The 13,149-nt window shown below is 38.6% G+C and overlaps 7 non-coding genes and 30 pseudogenes across 7 annotated transcripts; all 37 read left to right on the top strand.

The window, feature by feature from the left end:
* The first annotated feature begins 2,572 nt into the window (after positions 1–2,572).
* Positions 2,573–2,691, top strand: LOC149704416 (5S ribosomal RNA; annotated as a pseudogene).
* Positions 2,692–2,820: 129 nt separating this feature from the next.
* On the top strand, positions 2,821–2,939 carry LOC149704415 (5S ribosomal RNA; annotated as a pseudogene).
* Positions 2,940–3,068: 129 nt separating this feature from the next.
* Positions 3,069–3,187, top strand: LOC149704414 (5S ribosomal RNA; annotated as a pseudogene).
* A 389-nt stretch (positions 3,188–3,576) lies between these two features.
* LOC149704413 (5S ribosomal RNA) lies at positions 3,577–3,695 on the top strand (annotated as a pseudogene).
* Positions 3,696–4,072: 377 nt separating this feature from the next.
* On the top strand, positions 4,073–4,191 carry LOC149704412 (5S ribosomal RNA; annotated as a pseudogene).
* A 129-nt stretch (positions 4,192–4,320) lies between these two features.
* LOC149704411 (5S ribosomal RNA) lies at positions 4,321–4,439 on the top strand (annotated as a pseudogene).
* Positions 4,440–4,815: 376 nt separating this feature from the next.
* LOC149704410 (5S ribosomal RNA) lies at positions 4,816–4,934 on the top strand (annotated as a pseudogene).
* A 141-nt stretch (positions 4,935–5,075) lies between these two features.
* On the top strand, positions 5,076–5,194 carry LOC149704409 (5S ribosomal RNA; annotated as a pseudogene).
* A 129-nt stretch (positions 5,195–5,323) lies between these two features.
* Positions 5,324–5,442, top strand: LOC149704408 (5S ribosomal RNA). Its single transcript, XR_016381968.1, has one exon. It is a non-coding gene; the product is annotated as a 5S ribosomal RNA (ribosomal RNA).
* Positions 5,443–5,583: 141 nt separating this feature from the next.
* On the top strand, positions 5,584–5,702 carry LOC149704407 (5S ribosomal RNA; annotated as a pseudogene).
* Positions 5,703–5,831: 129 nt separating this feature from the next.
* Positions 5,832–5,950, top strand: LOC149704406 (5S ribosomal RNA). The gene has a single exon (XR_016381992.1). It is a non-coding gene; the product is annotated as a 5S ribosomal RNA (ribosomal RNA).
* A 141-nt stretch (positions 5,951–6,091) lies between these two features.
* Positions 6,092–6,210, top strand: LOC149704405 (5S ribosomal RNA; annotated as a pseudogene).
* Positions 6,211–6,350: 140 nt separating this feature from the next.
* Positions 6,351–6,469, top strand: LOC149704404 (5S ribosomal RNA; annotated as a pseudogene).
* Positions 6,470–6,598: 129 nt separating this feature from the next.
* LOC149704403 (5S ribosomal RNA) lies at positions 6,599–6,717 on the top strand (annotated as a pseudogene).
* Positions 6,718–6,846: 129 nt separating this feature from the next.
* Positions 6,847–6,965, top strand: LOC149704402 (5S ribosomal RNA). Its single transcript, XR_016381991.1, has one exon. It is a non-coding gene; the product is annotated as a 5S ribosomal RNA (ribosomal RNA).
* A 141-nt stretch (positions 6,966–7,106) lies between these two features.
* On the top strand, positions 7,107–7,225 carry LOC149704401 (5S ribosomal RNA; annotated as a pseudogene).
* Positions 7,226–7,365: 140 nt separating this feature from the next.
* LOC149704400 (5S ribosomal RNA) lies at positions 7,366–7,484 on the top strand (annotated as a pseudogene).
* Positions 7,485–7,613: 129 nt separating this feature from the next.
* Positions 7,614–7,732, top strand: LOC149704399 (5S ribosomal RNA; annotated as a pseudogene).
* A 129-nt stretch (positions 7,733–7,861) lies between these two features.
* Positions 7,862–7,980, top strand: LOC149704398 (5S ribosomal RNA; annotated as a pseudogene).
* Positions 7,981–8,121: 141 nt separating this feature from the next.
* Positions 8,122–8,240, top strand: LOC149704397 (5S ribosomal RNA; annotated as a pseudogene).
* Positions 8,241–8,369: 129 nt separating this feature from the next.
* On the top strand, positions 8,370–8,488 carry LOC149704396 (5S ribosomal RNA). The gene has a single exon (XR_016381990.1). It is a non-coding gene; the product is annotated as a 5S ribosomal RNA (ribosomal RNA).
* Positions 8,489–8,629: 141 nt separating this feature from the next.
* LOC149704395 (5S ribosomal RNA) lies at positions 8,630–8,741 on the top strand (annotated as a pseudogene).
* A 141-nt stretch (positions 8,742–8,882) lies between these two features.
* On the top strand, positions 8,883–9,001 carry LOC149704394 (5S ribosomal RNA; annotated as a pseudogene).
* A 628-nt stretch (positions 9,002–9,629) lies between these two features.
* Positions 9,630–9,748, top strand: LOC149704393 (5S ribosomal RNA; annotated as a pseudogene).
* Positions 9,749–9,889: 141 nt separating this feature from the next.
* Positions 9,890–10,008, top strand: LOC149704392 (5S ribosomal RNA; annotated as a pseudogene).
* Positions 10,009–10,137: 129 nt separating this feature from the next.
* Positions 10,138–10,256, top strand: LOC149704391 (5S ribosomal RNA). Its single transcript, XR_016381967.1, has one exon. It is a non-coding gene; the product is annotated as a 5S ribosomal RNA (ribosomal RNA).
* Positions 10,257–10,397: 141 nt separating this feature from the next.
* On the top strand, positions 10,398–10,516 carry LOC149704390 (5S ribosomal RNA; annotated as a pseudogene).
* A 129-nt stretch (positions 10,517–10,645) lies between these two features.
* Positions 10,646–10,764, top strand: LOC149704389 (5S ribosomal RNA). The gene has a single exon (XR_016381989.1). It is a non-coding gene; the product is annotated as a 5S ribosomal RNA (ribosomal RNA).
* A 141-nt stretch (positions 10,765–10,905) lies between these two features.
* Positions 10,906–11,024, top strand: LOC149704388 (5S ribosomal RNA; annotated as a pseudogene).
* A 140-nt stretch (positions 11,025–11,164) lies between these two features.
* Positions 11,165–11,283, top strand: LOC149704387 (5S ribosomal RNA; annotated as a pseudogene).
* A 129-nt stretch (positions 11,284–11,412) lies between these two features.
* Positions 11,413–11,531, top strand: LOC149704386 (5S ribosomal RNA; annotated as a pseudogene).
* A 129-nt stretch (positions 11,532–11,660) lies between these two features.
* LOC149704385 (5S ribosomal RNA) lies at positions 11,661–11,779 on the top strand (annotated as a pseudogene).
* Positions 11,780–11,920: 141 nt separating this feature from the next.
* LOC149704384 (5S ribosomal RNA) lies at positions 11,921–12,039 on the top strand (annotated as a pseudogene).
* A 129-nt stretch (positions 12,040–12,168) lies between these two features.
* LOC149704383 (5S ribosomal RNA) lies at positions 12,169–12,287 on the top strand. The gene has a single exon (XR_016381987.1). It is a non-coding gene; the product is annotated as a 5S ribosomal RNA (ribosomal RNA).
* A 141-nt stretch (positions 12,288–12,428) lies between these two features.
* LOC149704382 (5S ribosomal RNA) lies at positions 12,429–12,540 on the top strand (annotated as a pseudogene).
* Positions 12,541–12,681: 141 nt separating this feature from the next.
* On the top strand, positions 12,682–12,800 carry LOC149704381 (5S ribosomal RNA; annotated as a pseudogene).
* Positions 12,801–12,929: 129 nt separating this feature from the next.
* LOC149704380 (5S ribosomal RNA) lies at positions 12,930–13,048 on the top strand (annotated as a pseudogene).
* The last annotated feature ends 101 nt before the right edge of the window (positions 13,049–13,149 follow it).

The raw sequence follows: 13,149 nt of genomic DNA, 5'->3' as shown, positions 1-13,149 counted from the left end.
TGGTTCCAAGATATACGCGGCGATCGGCTAGGGTTACGAGAAACGTCTAGCCTCCCAATGGCAGGGCTTCCACCATCGGTTCACGCAAATGCGCTTTTATCTATTATTTGGTTTTAAGATATACGCGGCGATCGGCTAGGGTTACGAGAAACGTCTAGCCTCCCAATGGCAGGGCTTCCACCAAAGGTTCACGCGAATGCGTTTTTATCTATTATTATAATGGAAACGAAACGTATATATACCCCAAAATTTGAAAAAAGCGGGCAAGAGGGGTACCCTTCACTTTAAACGTCAATATTAGCAAAGTTTCGAAAGATAATAGGAACAACTTTATTTTAAACGATTTAACTATTTTTAAAGTTATTTACTGGCGATTAAAATAATTAAAAATAATTATATTTATTTAAATATTAAAGATAAACCCAAGTACCGAAGTCGTTAAATCATTGCCTCCTATATCTATTAAGGCCCGTGCATTGCGTTATATTTCGTACATTGTCTCTTATATCTTTTTAGGCCCGTGCATTGCGTTATATTTCCTACATTGCCTCCTGTATCTATCTAGGCCCGTGCATTGCGATATATTTTTGAGAACAACAACCAAAATGGGAAGCTCCTCTCAGAACCATAATAATTTGTTTTCTCTGTTATATGAAATGAAAATATGGATAATATTTTCGGCAATTCGTTTTGAATGGCTCTTTCTGATGTATCATTCTCTCAGCACTGTTCATAATGGACAGGAACTTAGAGATTCGAGACACTTGGAATTACGATAGTGTTTCAAATCCTCTGTAATGAGGGCTTAACGACTTGGAGTGACTGGAAAGATAGATACACATCCTATTTTTTAGTTGTACCATGCGTACCACAATGTTGCCAGGCGTTTATTGAAGGATGCTTGGGTACTTGGTACAGACTGTTACGTCTACCAAGTTTCCTAGCATCCAAGAATAAATAGGATTCATAGAAGCCAGTGTTATGGGCATGTCATGGGTCAAGTCGTTAAATATATCGACGCAGTTAAATAGCTGATGGCATTATTTTATCCACTTTCTCATTGCGTTTCGAGTGGAAGTTCAACTTTGGCACGGACGACAGATGGCGCTCTTAACCTTCTACCCCCAAAAATCGCAGTTGTCTGCTCGTTTTCCCCTTCCGCGTTTTTTCGCTATAAACTTATGATTTAACGAACTGTTAAGATAAAATTTCATATTTCCTTAGACAGATAAGCTTCTACTCCTTTCATCTTACTCCCAGTTAGATTTAACCTTGTTAAAACATAATCAGATGAATTTGAGTTATAATGTCTAGGAGTGATAGAGACATTTTTACCCATGTCTAGAGATGTTAAGCTTAAGCGAAATTGTTTTACGTTTGAATAAAAATACCGCTTCCAGTAGTGGGTTTATAGTACTCCTTGTTTGTGTAAGATTAGTGTAGCTGTAGAGCGTTGTTGCTGTTTAGTTTATACGCCCCCTAGGCCTATTTGTGAAAGACCTTTTTTTACGCACTTTTATCATTCTTTATTTGAAAAAAGTGTTGGCAATGTATATTTTTTAAATATGACGGAATTGCTGTTGGTATGATAGCGCCCTATTCGCGAAAAAAACCTTTTTTTAAACAGTTGATTCATTCTTTGATAGAATTTCGAAGGAAGAAGTTAAGTGTTAAATTTGCTCGATTAATTTTGTTCGGCAAATAATATAATTAAGCCTTACGTATTACTGAAGGAGATTGATTTTGCCAACCTGTGTGAGTATTTAAGGAGATTGATTTTGCCAACCTTTGTGAGTATTTAACTGATCAATAAGTAAATGGAGGAAGATAATAATTTAAGTAAAGAGGAAATCAGAAAACTAAAGGCAAGGGAAAGAATGAGGGCAAAAAGGTCAGATCCTGAATTTAGGAAACGAGAAAATGAAAGGAGAAGAGCGTTAGCCGCGGAAAAAAGGCTGTTTCTGGAACAGGTTCTAGCACGCAAAATGTTGGTCCTACCACGAGGCCAGTTGGCCATGATCGTACGAAAGATAATGCATTAAATAAATGTTCTATTGAAAGTACTGTAGGCGTAGGCATATCTATTAATAAGGAACCCAATAATGTACAAAATGTTAATGCTAATATTAGTGAAATCATCGAAAGCGATGAACAAGTACGAGCCTAGCTTATGTGTGATTGGGTTGTGGCTTCCATGTTTTGGGGACATTTGCTTTTTGTGTGGCGATGTATGATTCAGCTTTGATATGGACAAATGTTACAAATCATACTGGTAGACTAAGAATACGGTTGAGGTATAGCAAGAGAGTAGAGTTTCCCCAGCAATTGAGAGATATTGAAAAGGCTTGAACAATTGACTATTTTAAAATTGAATTCCTGCACTTGGAAAGAATTAAAAAAAGCGATAGATGCATATATTTAGGTTGTTTAAGGGGTAGTGATAGTCATCTCCACTCGGAGAGGTAATATTTTGGCTTTCCCAACTTGTTTCATTTAGTTATTGTTTTAAAAAGATGCAGGAAGGCTAATTTGACTAATTAGTTTAAAATTCGAATTATTATCTAGTTGTCTCGGCAATGGCAATGGCACGCTGAAAACAACGGTTCTCGTCCGATCACAGAAGTTAAGCAGCGTCGAGCTTAGTCAGTACTTGGGAGGGAGACCACTAAGGAACACTGCGTGCCGTTGGCTTTTTCTCTTTTGTTTCCTCTTTTAAATTCCACCAGATATAATTTTTTCATTTAGTTATTGTTTTAAAAAGATGCAGGAAGGCTAATTTGTCTAATTAGTTTTAAACTCGAATTATTAACTAGTTCTCTCGGCAAAGGCCATATCACGCTTAAAACAACGGTTCTCGTCCGATCACCGAAGTTAAGCAGCGTCGAGCGCAGTCAGTACTTGGGCGGGAGACCACTAAGGAACACTGCGTGCCGTTGGCTTTTTCTCTTTTGTTTCCTCTTTTAAATTCCACCAGATATAATTTTTTCATTTAGTTATTGTTTTAAAAAGATGCAGGAAGGCTAATTTGTCTAATTAGTTTTAAATTCGAATTATTAACTACTTCTCTCGGCAATGGCCATATCACGCTGAAAACAACGGTTCTCGTCCGATCACCGAAGTTAAGGAGCGTCGAGCGCAGTCAGTACTTGGGTGGAAGACCACTTAGGAACACTGCGTGCCGTTGACTATTTCACTTTTGTTTTCCTCTTTTAAAATCCACCAGATATGAAAAAAGGGAAATTTTTTCATTTCTTTATTGTTTTAAAAAGATGCAGGAAGGCTAATTTGTCTAATTAGTTTAAAATTCGAATTATTAACTAGTTCTCTCGGCAATGGCAATAGGACGCTGAAAAAAACGGTTCTCGTCCGATCACAGAAGTTAAGCAGCGTCGAGCGCAGTCAGTACTCGGGAGGGAGACCACTAAGGAACACTGCGTGCCGTTGGCTTTTTCTCTTTTGTTTCCTCTTTTAAATTCCACCAGATATATTTTTTTCATTTAGTTATTGTTTTAAAAAGATGCAGGAAGGCTAATTTGTCTAATTAGTTTTAAATTCGAATTATTAACTAGTTCTCTCGGCAATGGCAATAGCACGCTGAAAAAAACGGTTCTCGTCCGATCACAGAAGTTAAGCAGCGTCGAGCGCAGTCAGTACTCGGGAGGGAGACCACTAAGGAACACTGCGTGCCGTTGGCTTTTTCTCTTTTGTTTCCTCTTTTAAATTCCACCAGATTTAATTTTTTCATTTAGTTATTGTTTTAAAAAGATGCAGGAAGGCTAATTTGTCTAATTAGTTTTAAATTCGAATTATTAACTAGTTCTCTCGGCAATGGCAATAGGACGCTGAAAAAAACGGTTCTCGTCCGATCACAGAAGTTAAGCAGCGTCGAGCGCAGTCAGTACTCGGGAGGGAGACCACTAAGGAACACTGCGTGCCGTTGGCTTTTTCTCTTTTGTTTCCTCTTTTAAATTCCACCAGATATATTTTTTTCATTTAGTTATTGTTTTAAAAAGATGCAGGAAGGCTAATTTGTCTAATTAGTTTTAAATTCGAATTATTAACTAGTTCTCTCGGCAATGGCAATAGCACGCTGAAAAAAACGGTTCTCGTCCGATCACAGAAGTTAAGCAGCGTCGAGCGCAGTCAGTACTCGGGAGGGAGACCACTAAGGAACACTGCGTGCCGTTGGCTTTTTCTCTTTTGTTTCCTCTTTTAAATTCCACCAGATTTAATTTTTTCATTTAGTTATTGTTTTAAAAAGATGCAGGAAGGCTAATTTGTCTAATTAGTTTTAAACTCGAATTATTAACTAGTTCTCTCGGCAATGGCCATATCACGCTTAAAACAACGGTTCTCGTCCGATCACCGAAGTTAAGCAGCGTCGAGCCCAGTCAGTACTTGGGCGGGAGACCACTAAGGAACACTGCGTGCCGTTGGCTTTTTCTCTTTTGTTTCCTCTTTTAAATTCCACCAGATATAATTTTTTCATTTAGTTATTGTTTTAAAAAGATGCAGGAAGGCTAATTTGACTAATTAGTTTAAAATTCGAATTATTATCTAGTTGTCTCGGCAATGGCAATGGCACAATGAAAACAACGGTTCTGTCCGATCACAGAAGTTAAGCAGCGTCGAGCTTAGTCAGTACTTGGGAGGGAGACCACTAAGGAACACTGCGTGCCGTTGGCTTTTTCTCTTTTGTTTCCTCTTTTAAATTCCACCAGATATAATTTTTTCATTTAGTTATTGTTTTAAAAAGATGCAGGAAGGCTAATTTGTCTAATTAGTTTTAAACTCGAATTATTAACTAGTTCTCTCGGCAATGGCCATATCACGCTGAAAACAACGGTTCTCGTCCGATCACCGAAGTTAAGGAGCGTCGAGCGCAGTCAGTACTTGGGTGGAAGACCACTTAGGAACACTGCGTGCCGTTGACTATTTCACTTTTGTTTTCCTCTTTTAAAATCCACCAGATATGAAAAAAGGGAAATTTTTTCATTTCTTTATTGTTTTAAAAAGATGCAGGAAGGCTAATTTGTCTAATTAGTTTTAAACTCGAATTATTAACTAGTTCTCTCGGCAATGGCCATATCACGCTTAAAACAACGGTTCTCGTCCGATCACCGAAGTTAAGCAGCGTCGAGCGCAGTCAGTACTTGGGAGGGAGACCACTAAGGAACACTGCGTGCCGTTGGCTCTTTCTCTTTTGTTTCCTCTTTTAAATTCCACCAGATATAATTTTTTCATTTAGTTATTGTTTTAAAAAGATGCAGGAAGGCTAATTTGTCTAATTAGTTTTAAATTCGAATTATTAACTACTTCTCTCGGCAATGGCCATATCACGCTGAAAACAACGGTTCTCGTCCGATCACCGAAGTTAAGCAGCGTCGAGCGCAGTCAGTACTTGGGTGGGAGACCACTTAGGAACACTGCGTGCCGTTGACTATTTCACTTTTGTTTTCCTCTTTTGAAATCCACCAGATATGAAAAAAGGGAAATTTTTTCATTTATTTATTGTTTTAAAAAGATGCAGGAAGGCTAATTTGTCTAATTAGTTTTAAATTCGAATCATTAACTAGTTTTCTCGGCAACGGCCATATGACGCTGAAAACACTGGTTCTCGTAAGATCACCGAAGTTAAGCAGCGTCGAGCGCAGTCAGTACTTGGGCGGGAGACCACTAAGGAACACTGCGTGCCGTTGGCTTTTTCTCTTTTGTTTCCTCTTTTAAATTCCACCAGATATAATTTTTTCATTTAGTTATTGTTTTAAAAAGATGCAGGAAGGCTAATTTGTCTAATTAGTTTTAAATTCGAATTATTAACTACTTCTCTCGGCAATGGCCATATCACGTTGAAAACAACGGTTCTCGTCCGATCACCGAAGTTAAGCAGCGTCGAGCGCAGTCAGTACTTGGGTGGGAGACCACTTAGGAACACTGCGTGCCGTTGACTATTTCACTTTTGTTTTCCTCTTTTGAAATCCACCAGATATGAAAAAAGGGAAATTTTTTCATTTATTTATTGTTTTAAAAAGATGCAGGAAGGCTAATTTGTCTAATTAGTTTTAAATTCGAATCATTAACTAGTTTTCTCGGCAACGGCCATATGACGCTGAAAACACTGGTTCTCGTCCGATCACCGAAGTTAAGCAGCGTCGAGCGCAGTCAGTACTTGGGTGGGAGACCACTTAGGAACACTGCGTGCCGTTGACTATTTCACTTTTGTTTACTATTTTAAATTTCACCAGATATGAAAAAAGGGAAATTTTTTCATTAAGTTATTTATTTAAAAAGATGCAGGAAGGCTAATTTGTCTAATTAGTTTTAAATTCGAATTATTAACTAGTTCTTTCGGCAATGGCCATATCACGCTGAAAACAACGGTTCTCGTCCGATCACCGAAGTTAAGCTGCGTCGAGCGCAGTCAGTACTTGGGCGGGAGACCACTAAGGAACACTGCGTGCCGTCGGCTTTTTCTCTTTTGTTTCCTCTTTTAAATTCCACCAGATATAATTTTTTCATTTAGTTATTGTTTTAAAAAGATGCAGGAAGGCTAATTTGACTAATTAGTTTAAAATTCGAATTATTATCTAGTTGTCTCGGCAATGGCAATGGCACGCTGAAAACAACGGTTCTCGTCCGATCACAGAAGTTAAGCAGCGTCGAGCGCAGTCAGTACTTGGGCGGGAGACCACTAAGGAATACTGCGTGCCGTTGGCTTTTTCTCTTTTGTTTCCTCTTTTAAATTCCACCAGATATAATTTTTTCATTTAGTTATTGTTTTAAAAAGATGCAGGAAGGCTAATTTGTCTAATTAGTTTTAAATTCGAATTATTAACTACTTCTCTCGGCAATGGCCATATCACGTTGAAAACAACGGTTCTCGTCCGATCACCGAAGTTAAGCAGCGTCGAGCGCAGTCAGTACTTGGGTGGGAGACCACTTAGGAACACTGCGTGCCGTTGACTATTTCACTTTTGTTTTCCTCTTTTGAAATCCACCAGATATGAAAAAAGGGAAATTTTTTCATTTATTTATTGTTTTAAAAAGATGCAGGAAGGCTAATTTGTCTAATTAGTTTTAAATTCGAATCATTAACTAGTTTTCTCGGCAACGGCCATATGACGCTGAAAACACTGGTTCTCGTCCGATCACCGAAGTTAAGCAGCGTCGAGCGCAGTCAGTACTTGGGTGGGAGACCACTTAGGAACACTGCGTGCCGTTGACTATTTCACTTTTGTTTACTATTTTAAATTTCACCAGATATGAAAAAAGGGAAATTTTTTCATTAAGTTATTTATTTAAAAAGATGCAGGAAGGCTAATTTGTCTAATTAGTTTTAAATTCGAATTATTAACTAGTTCTTTCGGCAATGGCCATATCACGCTGAAAACAACGGTTCTCGTCCGATCACCGAAGTTAAGCTGCGTCGAGCGCAGTCAGTACTTGGGCGGGAGACCACTAAGGAACACTGCGTGCCGTCGGCTTTTTCTCTTTTGTTTCCTCTTTTAAATTCCACCAGATATAATTTTTTCATTTAGTTATTGTTTTAAAAAGATGCAGGAAGGCTAATTTGACTAATTAGTTTAAAATTCGAATTATTATCTAGTTGTCTCGGCAATGGCAATGGCACGCTGAAAACAACGGTTCTCGTCCGATCACAGAAGTTAAGCAGCGTCGAGCGCAGTCAGTACTTGGGCGGGAGACCACTAAGGAATACTGCGTGCCGTTGGCTTTTTCTCTTTTGTTTCCTCTTTTAAATTCCACCAGATATAATTTTTTCATTTAGTTATTGTTTTAAAAAGACGCAGGAAGGCTAATTTGTCTAATTAGTTTTAAATTCGAATTATTAACTACTTCTCTCGGCAATGGCCATATCACGCTGAAAACAACGGTTCTCGTCCGATCACCGAAGTTAAGGAGCGTCGAGCGCAGTCAGTATTTGGGTGGGAGACCACTTAGGAACACTGCGTGCCGTTGACTATTTCACTTTTGTTTTCCTCTTTTAAAATCCACCAGATATGAAAAAAGGGAAATTTTTTCATTTATTTATTGTTTTAAAAAGATGCAGGAAGGCTAATTTGTCTAATTAGTTTTAAACTCGAATTATTAACTAGTTCTCTCGGCAATGGCCATATCACGCTTAAAACAACGGTTCTCGTCCGATCACCGAAGTTAAGCAGCGTCGAGCGCAGTCAGTACTTGGGCGGGAGACCACTAAGGAACACTGCGTGCCGTTGGCTTTTTCTCTTTTGTTTCCTCTTTTAAATTCCACCAGATATAATTTTTTCATTTAGTTATTGTTTTAAAAAGATGCAGGAAGGCTAATTTGTCTAATTAGTTTTAAATTCGAATTATTAACTACTTCTCTCGGCAATGGCCATATCACGTTGAAAACAACGGTTCTCGTCCGATCACCGAAGTTAAGCAGCGTCGAGCGCAGTCAGTACTTGGGTGGGAGACCACTTAGGAACACTGCGTGCCGTTGACTATTTCACTTTTGTTTTCCTCTTTTGAAATCCACCAGATATGAGAGAAGGGAAATTTTTTCATTAAGTTATTTATTTAAAAAGATGCAGGAAGGCTAATTTGTCAAATTAGTTTTAAATTCGAATTATTAACTAGTTCTTTCGGCAATGGCCATATCACGCTGAAAACAACGGTTCTCGTCCGATCACCGAAGTTAAGCAGCGTCGAGCGCAGTCAGTACTTAAGCGGGAGACCAAAACTGCGTGCAGTTGTCTTTTTCACTTTTGTTTTCCACTTTTAAATTCCACCAGATATGAAAAAAGGGAGATTTTTTCATTTATTTATTGTTTTAAAAAGATGCAGGAAGGCTAACTTGACTAATTAGTTTAAAATTCGAATTATTAACTAGTTCTCTCGGCAATGGCAATAGCACGCTGAAAACAACGGTTCTCGTCCGATCACAGAAGTTACGCAGCGTCGAGCGCAGTCAGTACTTGGGAGGGAGACCACTAAGGAACACTGCGTGCCGTTGGCTTTTTCTCTTTTGTTTCCTCTTTTAAATTCCACCAGATATAATTTTTTCATTTAGTTATTGTTTTAAAAAGATGCAGGAAGGCTAATTTGTCTAATTAGTTTTAAATTCGAATTATTAACTAGTTCTCTCGGCAATGGCCATATCACGCTGAAAACAACGGTTCTCGGCCGATCACCGAATTAAGCAGCGTCGAGCGCAGTCAGTACTTGGGCGGGAGACCAAAACTGCGTGCCGTTGGCTTTTTCACTTTTGTTTTCCACTTTTAAATTCCACCAGATATGAAAAAAGGGAATTTTTTTCATTTATTTATTGTTTTAAAAAGATGCAGGAAGGCTAATTTGTCTAATTAGTTTAAAATTCGAATTATTAACTAGTTCTCTCGGCAATGGCAATAGCACGCTGAAAAAACGGTTCTCGTCCGATCACAGAAGTTAAGCAGCGTCGAGCGCAGTCAGTACTCGGGAGGGAGTCCACTAAGGAACACTGCGTGCCGTTGGCTTTTTCTCTTTTGTTTCCTCTTTTAAATTCCACCAGATATAATTTTTTCATTTAGTTATTGTTTTAAAAAGATACAGGAAGGCTAATTTGTCTAATTAGTTTTAAACTCCAATTATTAACTAGTTCTCTCGGCAATGGCCATATCACGCTGAAAACAACGGTTCTCGTCCGATCACCGAAGTTAAGGAGCGTCGAGCGCAGTCAGTACTTGGGTGGAAGACCACTTAGGAACACTGCGTGCCGTTGACTATTTCACTTTTGTTTTCCTCTTTTAAAATCCACCAGATATGAAAAAAGGGAAATTTTTTCATTTCTTTATTGTTTTAAAAAGATGCAGGAAGGCTAATTTGTCTAATTAGTTTTAAACTCGAATTATTAACTAGTTCTCTCGGCAATGGCCATATCACGCTTAAAACAACGGTTCTCGTCCGATCACCGAAGTTAAGCAGCGTCGAGCGCAGTCAGTACTTGGGAGGGAGACCACTAAGGAACACTGCGTGCCGTTGGCTCTTTCTCTTTTGTTTCCTCTTTTAAATTCCACCAGATATAATTTTTTCATTTAGTTATTGTTTTAAAAAGATGCAGGAAGGCTAATTTGTCTAATTAGTTTTAAATTCGAATTATTAACTACTTCTCTCGGCAATGGCCATATCACGCTGAAAACAACGGTTCTCGTCCGATCACCGAAGTTAAGCAGCGTCGAGCGCAGTCAGTACTTGGGTGGGAGACCACTTAGGAACACTGCGTGCCGTTGACTATTTCACTTTTGTTTTCCTCTTTTGAAATCCACCAGATATGAAAAAAGGGAAATTTTTTCATTTATTTATTGTTTTAAAAAGATGCAGGAAGGCTAATTTGTCTAATTAGTTTTAAATTCGAATCATTAACTAGTTTTCTCGGCAACGGCCATATGACGCTGAAAACACTGGTTCTCGTCCGATCACCGAAGTTAAGCAGCGTCGAGCGCAGTCAGTACTTGGGCGGGAGACCACTAAGGAACACTGCGTGCCGTTGGCTTTTTCTCTTTTGTTTCCTCTTTTAAATTCCACCAGATATAATTTTTTCATTTAGTTATTGTTTTAAAAAGATGCAGGAAGGCTAATTTGTCTAATTAGTTTTAAATTCGAATTATTAACTACTTCTCTCGGCAATGGCCATATCACGTTGAAAACAACGGTTCTCGTCCGATCACCGAAGTTAAGCAGCGTCGAGCGCAGTCAGTACTTGGGTGGGAGACCACTTAGGAACACTGCGTGCCGTTGACTATTTCACTTTTGTTTTCCTCTTTTGAAATCCACCAGATATGAAAAAAGGGAAATTTTTTCATTTATTTATTGTTTTAAAAAGATGCAGGAAGGCTAATTTGTCTAATTAGTTTTAAATTCGAATCATTAACTAGTTTTCTCGGCAACGGCCATATGACGCTGAAAACACTGGTTCTCGTCCGATCACCGAAGTTAAGCAGCGTCGAGCGCAGTCAGTACTTGGGTGGGAGACCACTTAGGAACACTGCGTGCCGTTGACTATTTCACTTTTGTTTACTATTTTAAATTTCACCAGATATGAAAAAAGGGAATTTTTTTCATTAAGTTATTTATTTAAAAAGATGCAGGAAGGCTAATTTGTCTAATTAGTTTTAAATTCGAATTATTAACTAGTTCTTTCGGCAATGGCCATATCACGCTGAAAACAACGGTTCTCGTCCGATCACCGAAGTTAAGCAGCGTCGAGCGCAGTCAGTACTTGGGCGGGAGACCACTAAGGAACACTGCGTGCCGTCGGCTTTTTCTCTTTTGTTTCCTCTTTTAAATTCCACCAGATATAATTTTTTCATTTAGTTATTGTTTTAAAAAGATGCAGGAAGGCTAATTTGACTAATTAGTTTAAAATTCGAATTATTATCTAGTTGTCTCGGCAATGGCAATGGCACGCTGAAAACAACGGTTCTCGTCCGATCACAGAAGTTAAGCAGCGTCGAGCGCAGTCAGTACTTGGGCGGGAGACCACTAAGGAATACTGCGTGCCGTTGGCTTTTTCTCTTTTGTTTCCTCTTTTAAATTCCACCAGATATAATTTTTTCATTTAGTTATTGTTTTAAAAAGACGCAGGAAGGCTAATTTGTCTAATTAGTTTTAAATTCGAATTATTAACTACTTCTCTCGGCAATGGCCATATCACGCTGAAAACAACGGTTCTCGTCCGATCACCGAAGTTAAGGAGCGTGGAGCGCAGTCAGTATTTGGGTGGGAGACCACTTAGGAACACTGCGTGCCGTTGACTATTTCACTTTTGTTTTCCTCTTTTAAAATCCACCAGATATGAAAAAAGGGAAATTTTTTCATTTATTTATTGTTTTAAAAAGATGCAGGAAGGCTAATTTGTCTAATTAGTTTTAAACTCGAATTATTAACTAGTTCTCTCGGCAATGGCCATATCACGCTTAAAACAACGGTTCTCGTCCGATCACCGAAGTTAAGCAGCGTCGAGCGCAGTCAGTACTTGGGCGGGAGACCACTAAGGAACACTGCGTGCCGTTGGCTTTTTCTCTTTTGTTTCCTCTTTTAAATTCCACCAGATATAATTTTTTCATTTAGTTATTGTTTTAAAAAGATGCAGGAAGGCTAATTTGTCTAATTAGTTTTAAATTCGAATTATTAACTACTTCTCTCGGCAATGGCCATATCACGTTGAAAACAACGGTTCTCGTCCGATCACCGAAGTTAAGCAGCGTCGAGCGCAGTCAGTACTTGGGTGGGAGACCACTTAGGAACACTGCGTGCCGTTGACTATTTCACTTTTGTTTTCCTCTTTTGAAATCCACCAGATATGAGAGAAGGGAAATTTTTTCATTAAGTTATTTATTTAAAAAGATGCAGGAAGGCTAATTTGTCTAATTAGTTTTAAATTCGAATTATTAACTAGTTCTTTCGGCAATGGCCATATCACGCTGAAAACAACGGTTCTCGTCCGATCACCGAAGTTAAGCAGCGTCGAGCGCAGTCAGTACTTAAGCGGGAGACCAAAACTGCGTGCAGTTGTCTTTTTCACTTTTGTTTTCCACTTTTAAATTCCACCAGATATGAAAAAAGGGAGATTTTTTCATTTATTTATTGTTTTAAAAAGATGCAGGAAGGCTAACTTGACTAATTAGTTTAAAATTCGAATTATTAACTAGTTCTCTCGGCAATGGCAATAGCACGCTGAAAACAACGGTTCTCGTCCGATCACAGAAGTTACGCAGCGTCGAGCGCAGTCAGTACTTGGGAGGGAGACCACTAAGGAACACTGCGTGCCGTTGGCTTTTTCTCTTTTGTTTCCTCTTTTAAATTCCACCAGATATAATTTTTTCATTTAGTTATTGTTTTAAAAAGATGCAGGAAGGCTAATTTGTCTAATTAGTTTTAAATTCGAATTATTAACTAGTTCTCTCGGCAATGGCCATATCACGCTGAAAAAAACGGTTCTCGTCCGATCACAGACGTTAAGCAGCGTCGAGCGCAGTCAGTACTTGGGAGGGAGACCACTAAGGAACACTGCGTGCCGTTGGCTTTTCTCTTTTGTTTCCTCTTTTAAATTCCACCAGATATAATTTTTTCATTTAGTTATTGTTTTAAAAAGATGCAGGAAGGCTAATTTGTCTAATTAGTTTT

Source organism: Phalangium opilio, unplaced genomic scaffold (assembly GCF_054372755.1).
Source record: "Phalangium opilio isolate 3A_F unplaced genomic scaffold, DU_Popi_V2 ptg000017l_1, whole genome shotgun sequence".
Lineage (NCBI taxonomy): Eukaryota > Metazoa > Arthropoda > Arachnida > Opiliones > Phalangiidae > Phalangium > Phalangium opilio.
This window is presented reverse-complemented; position numbering and strand designations above follow the sequence as displayed.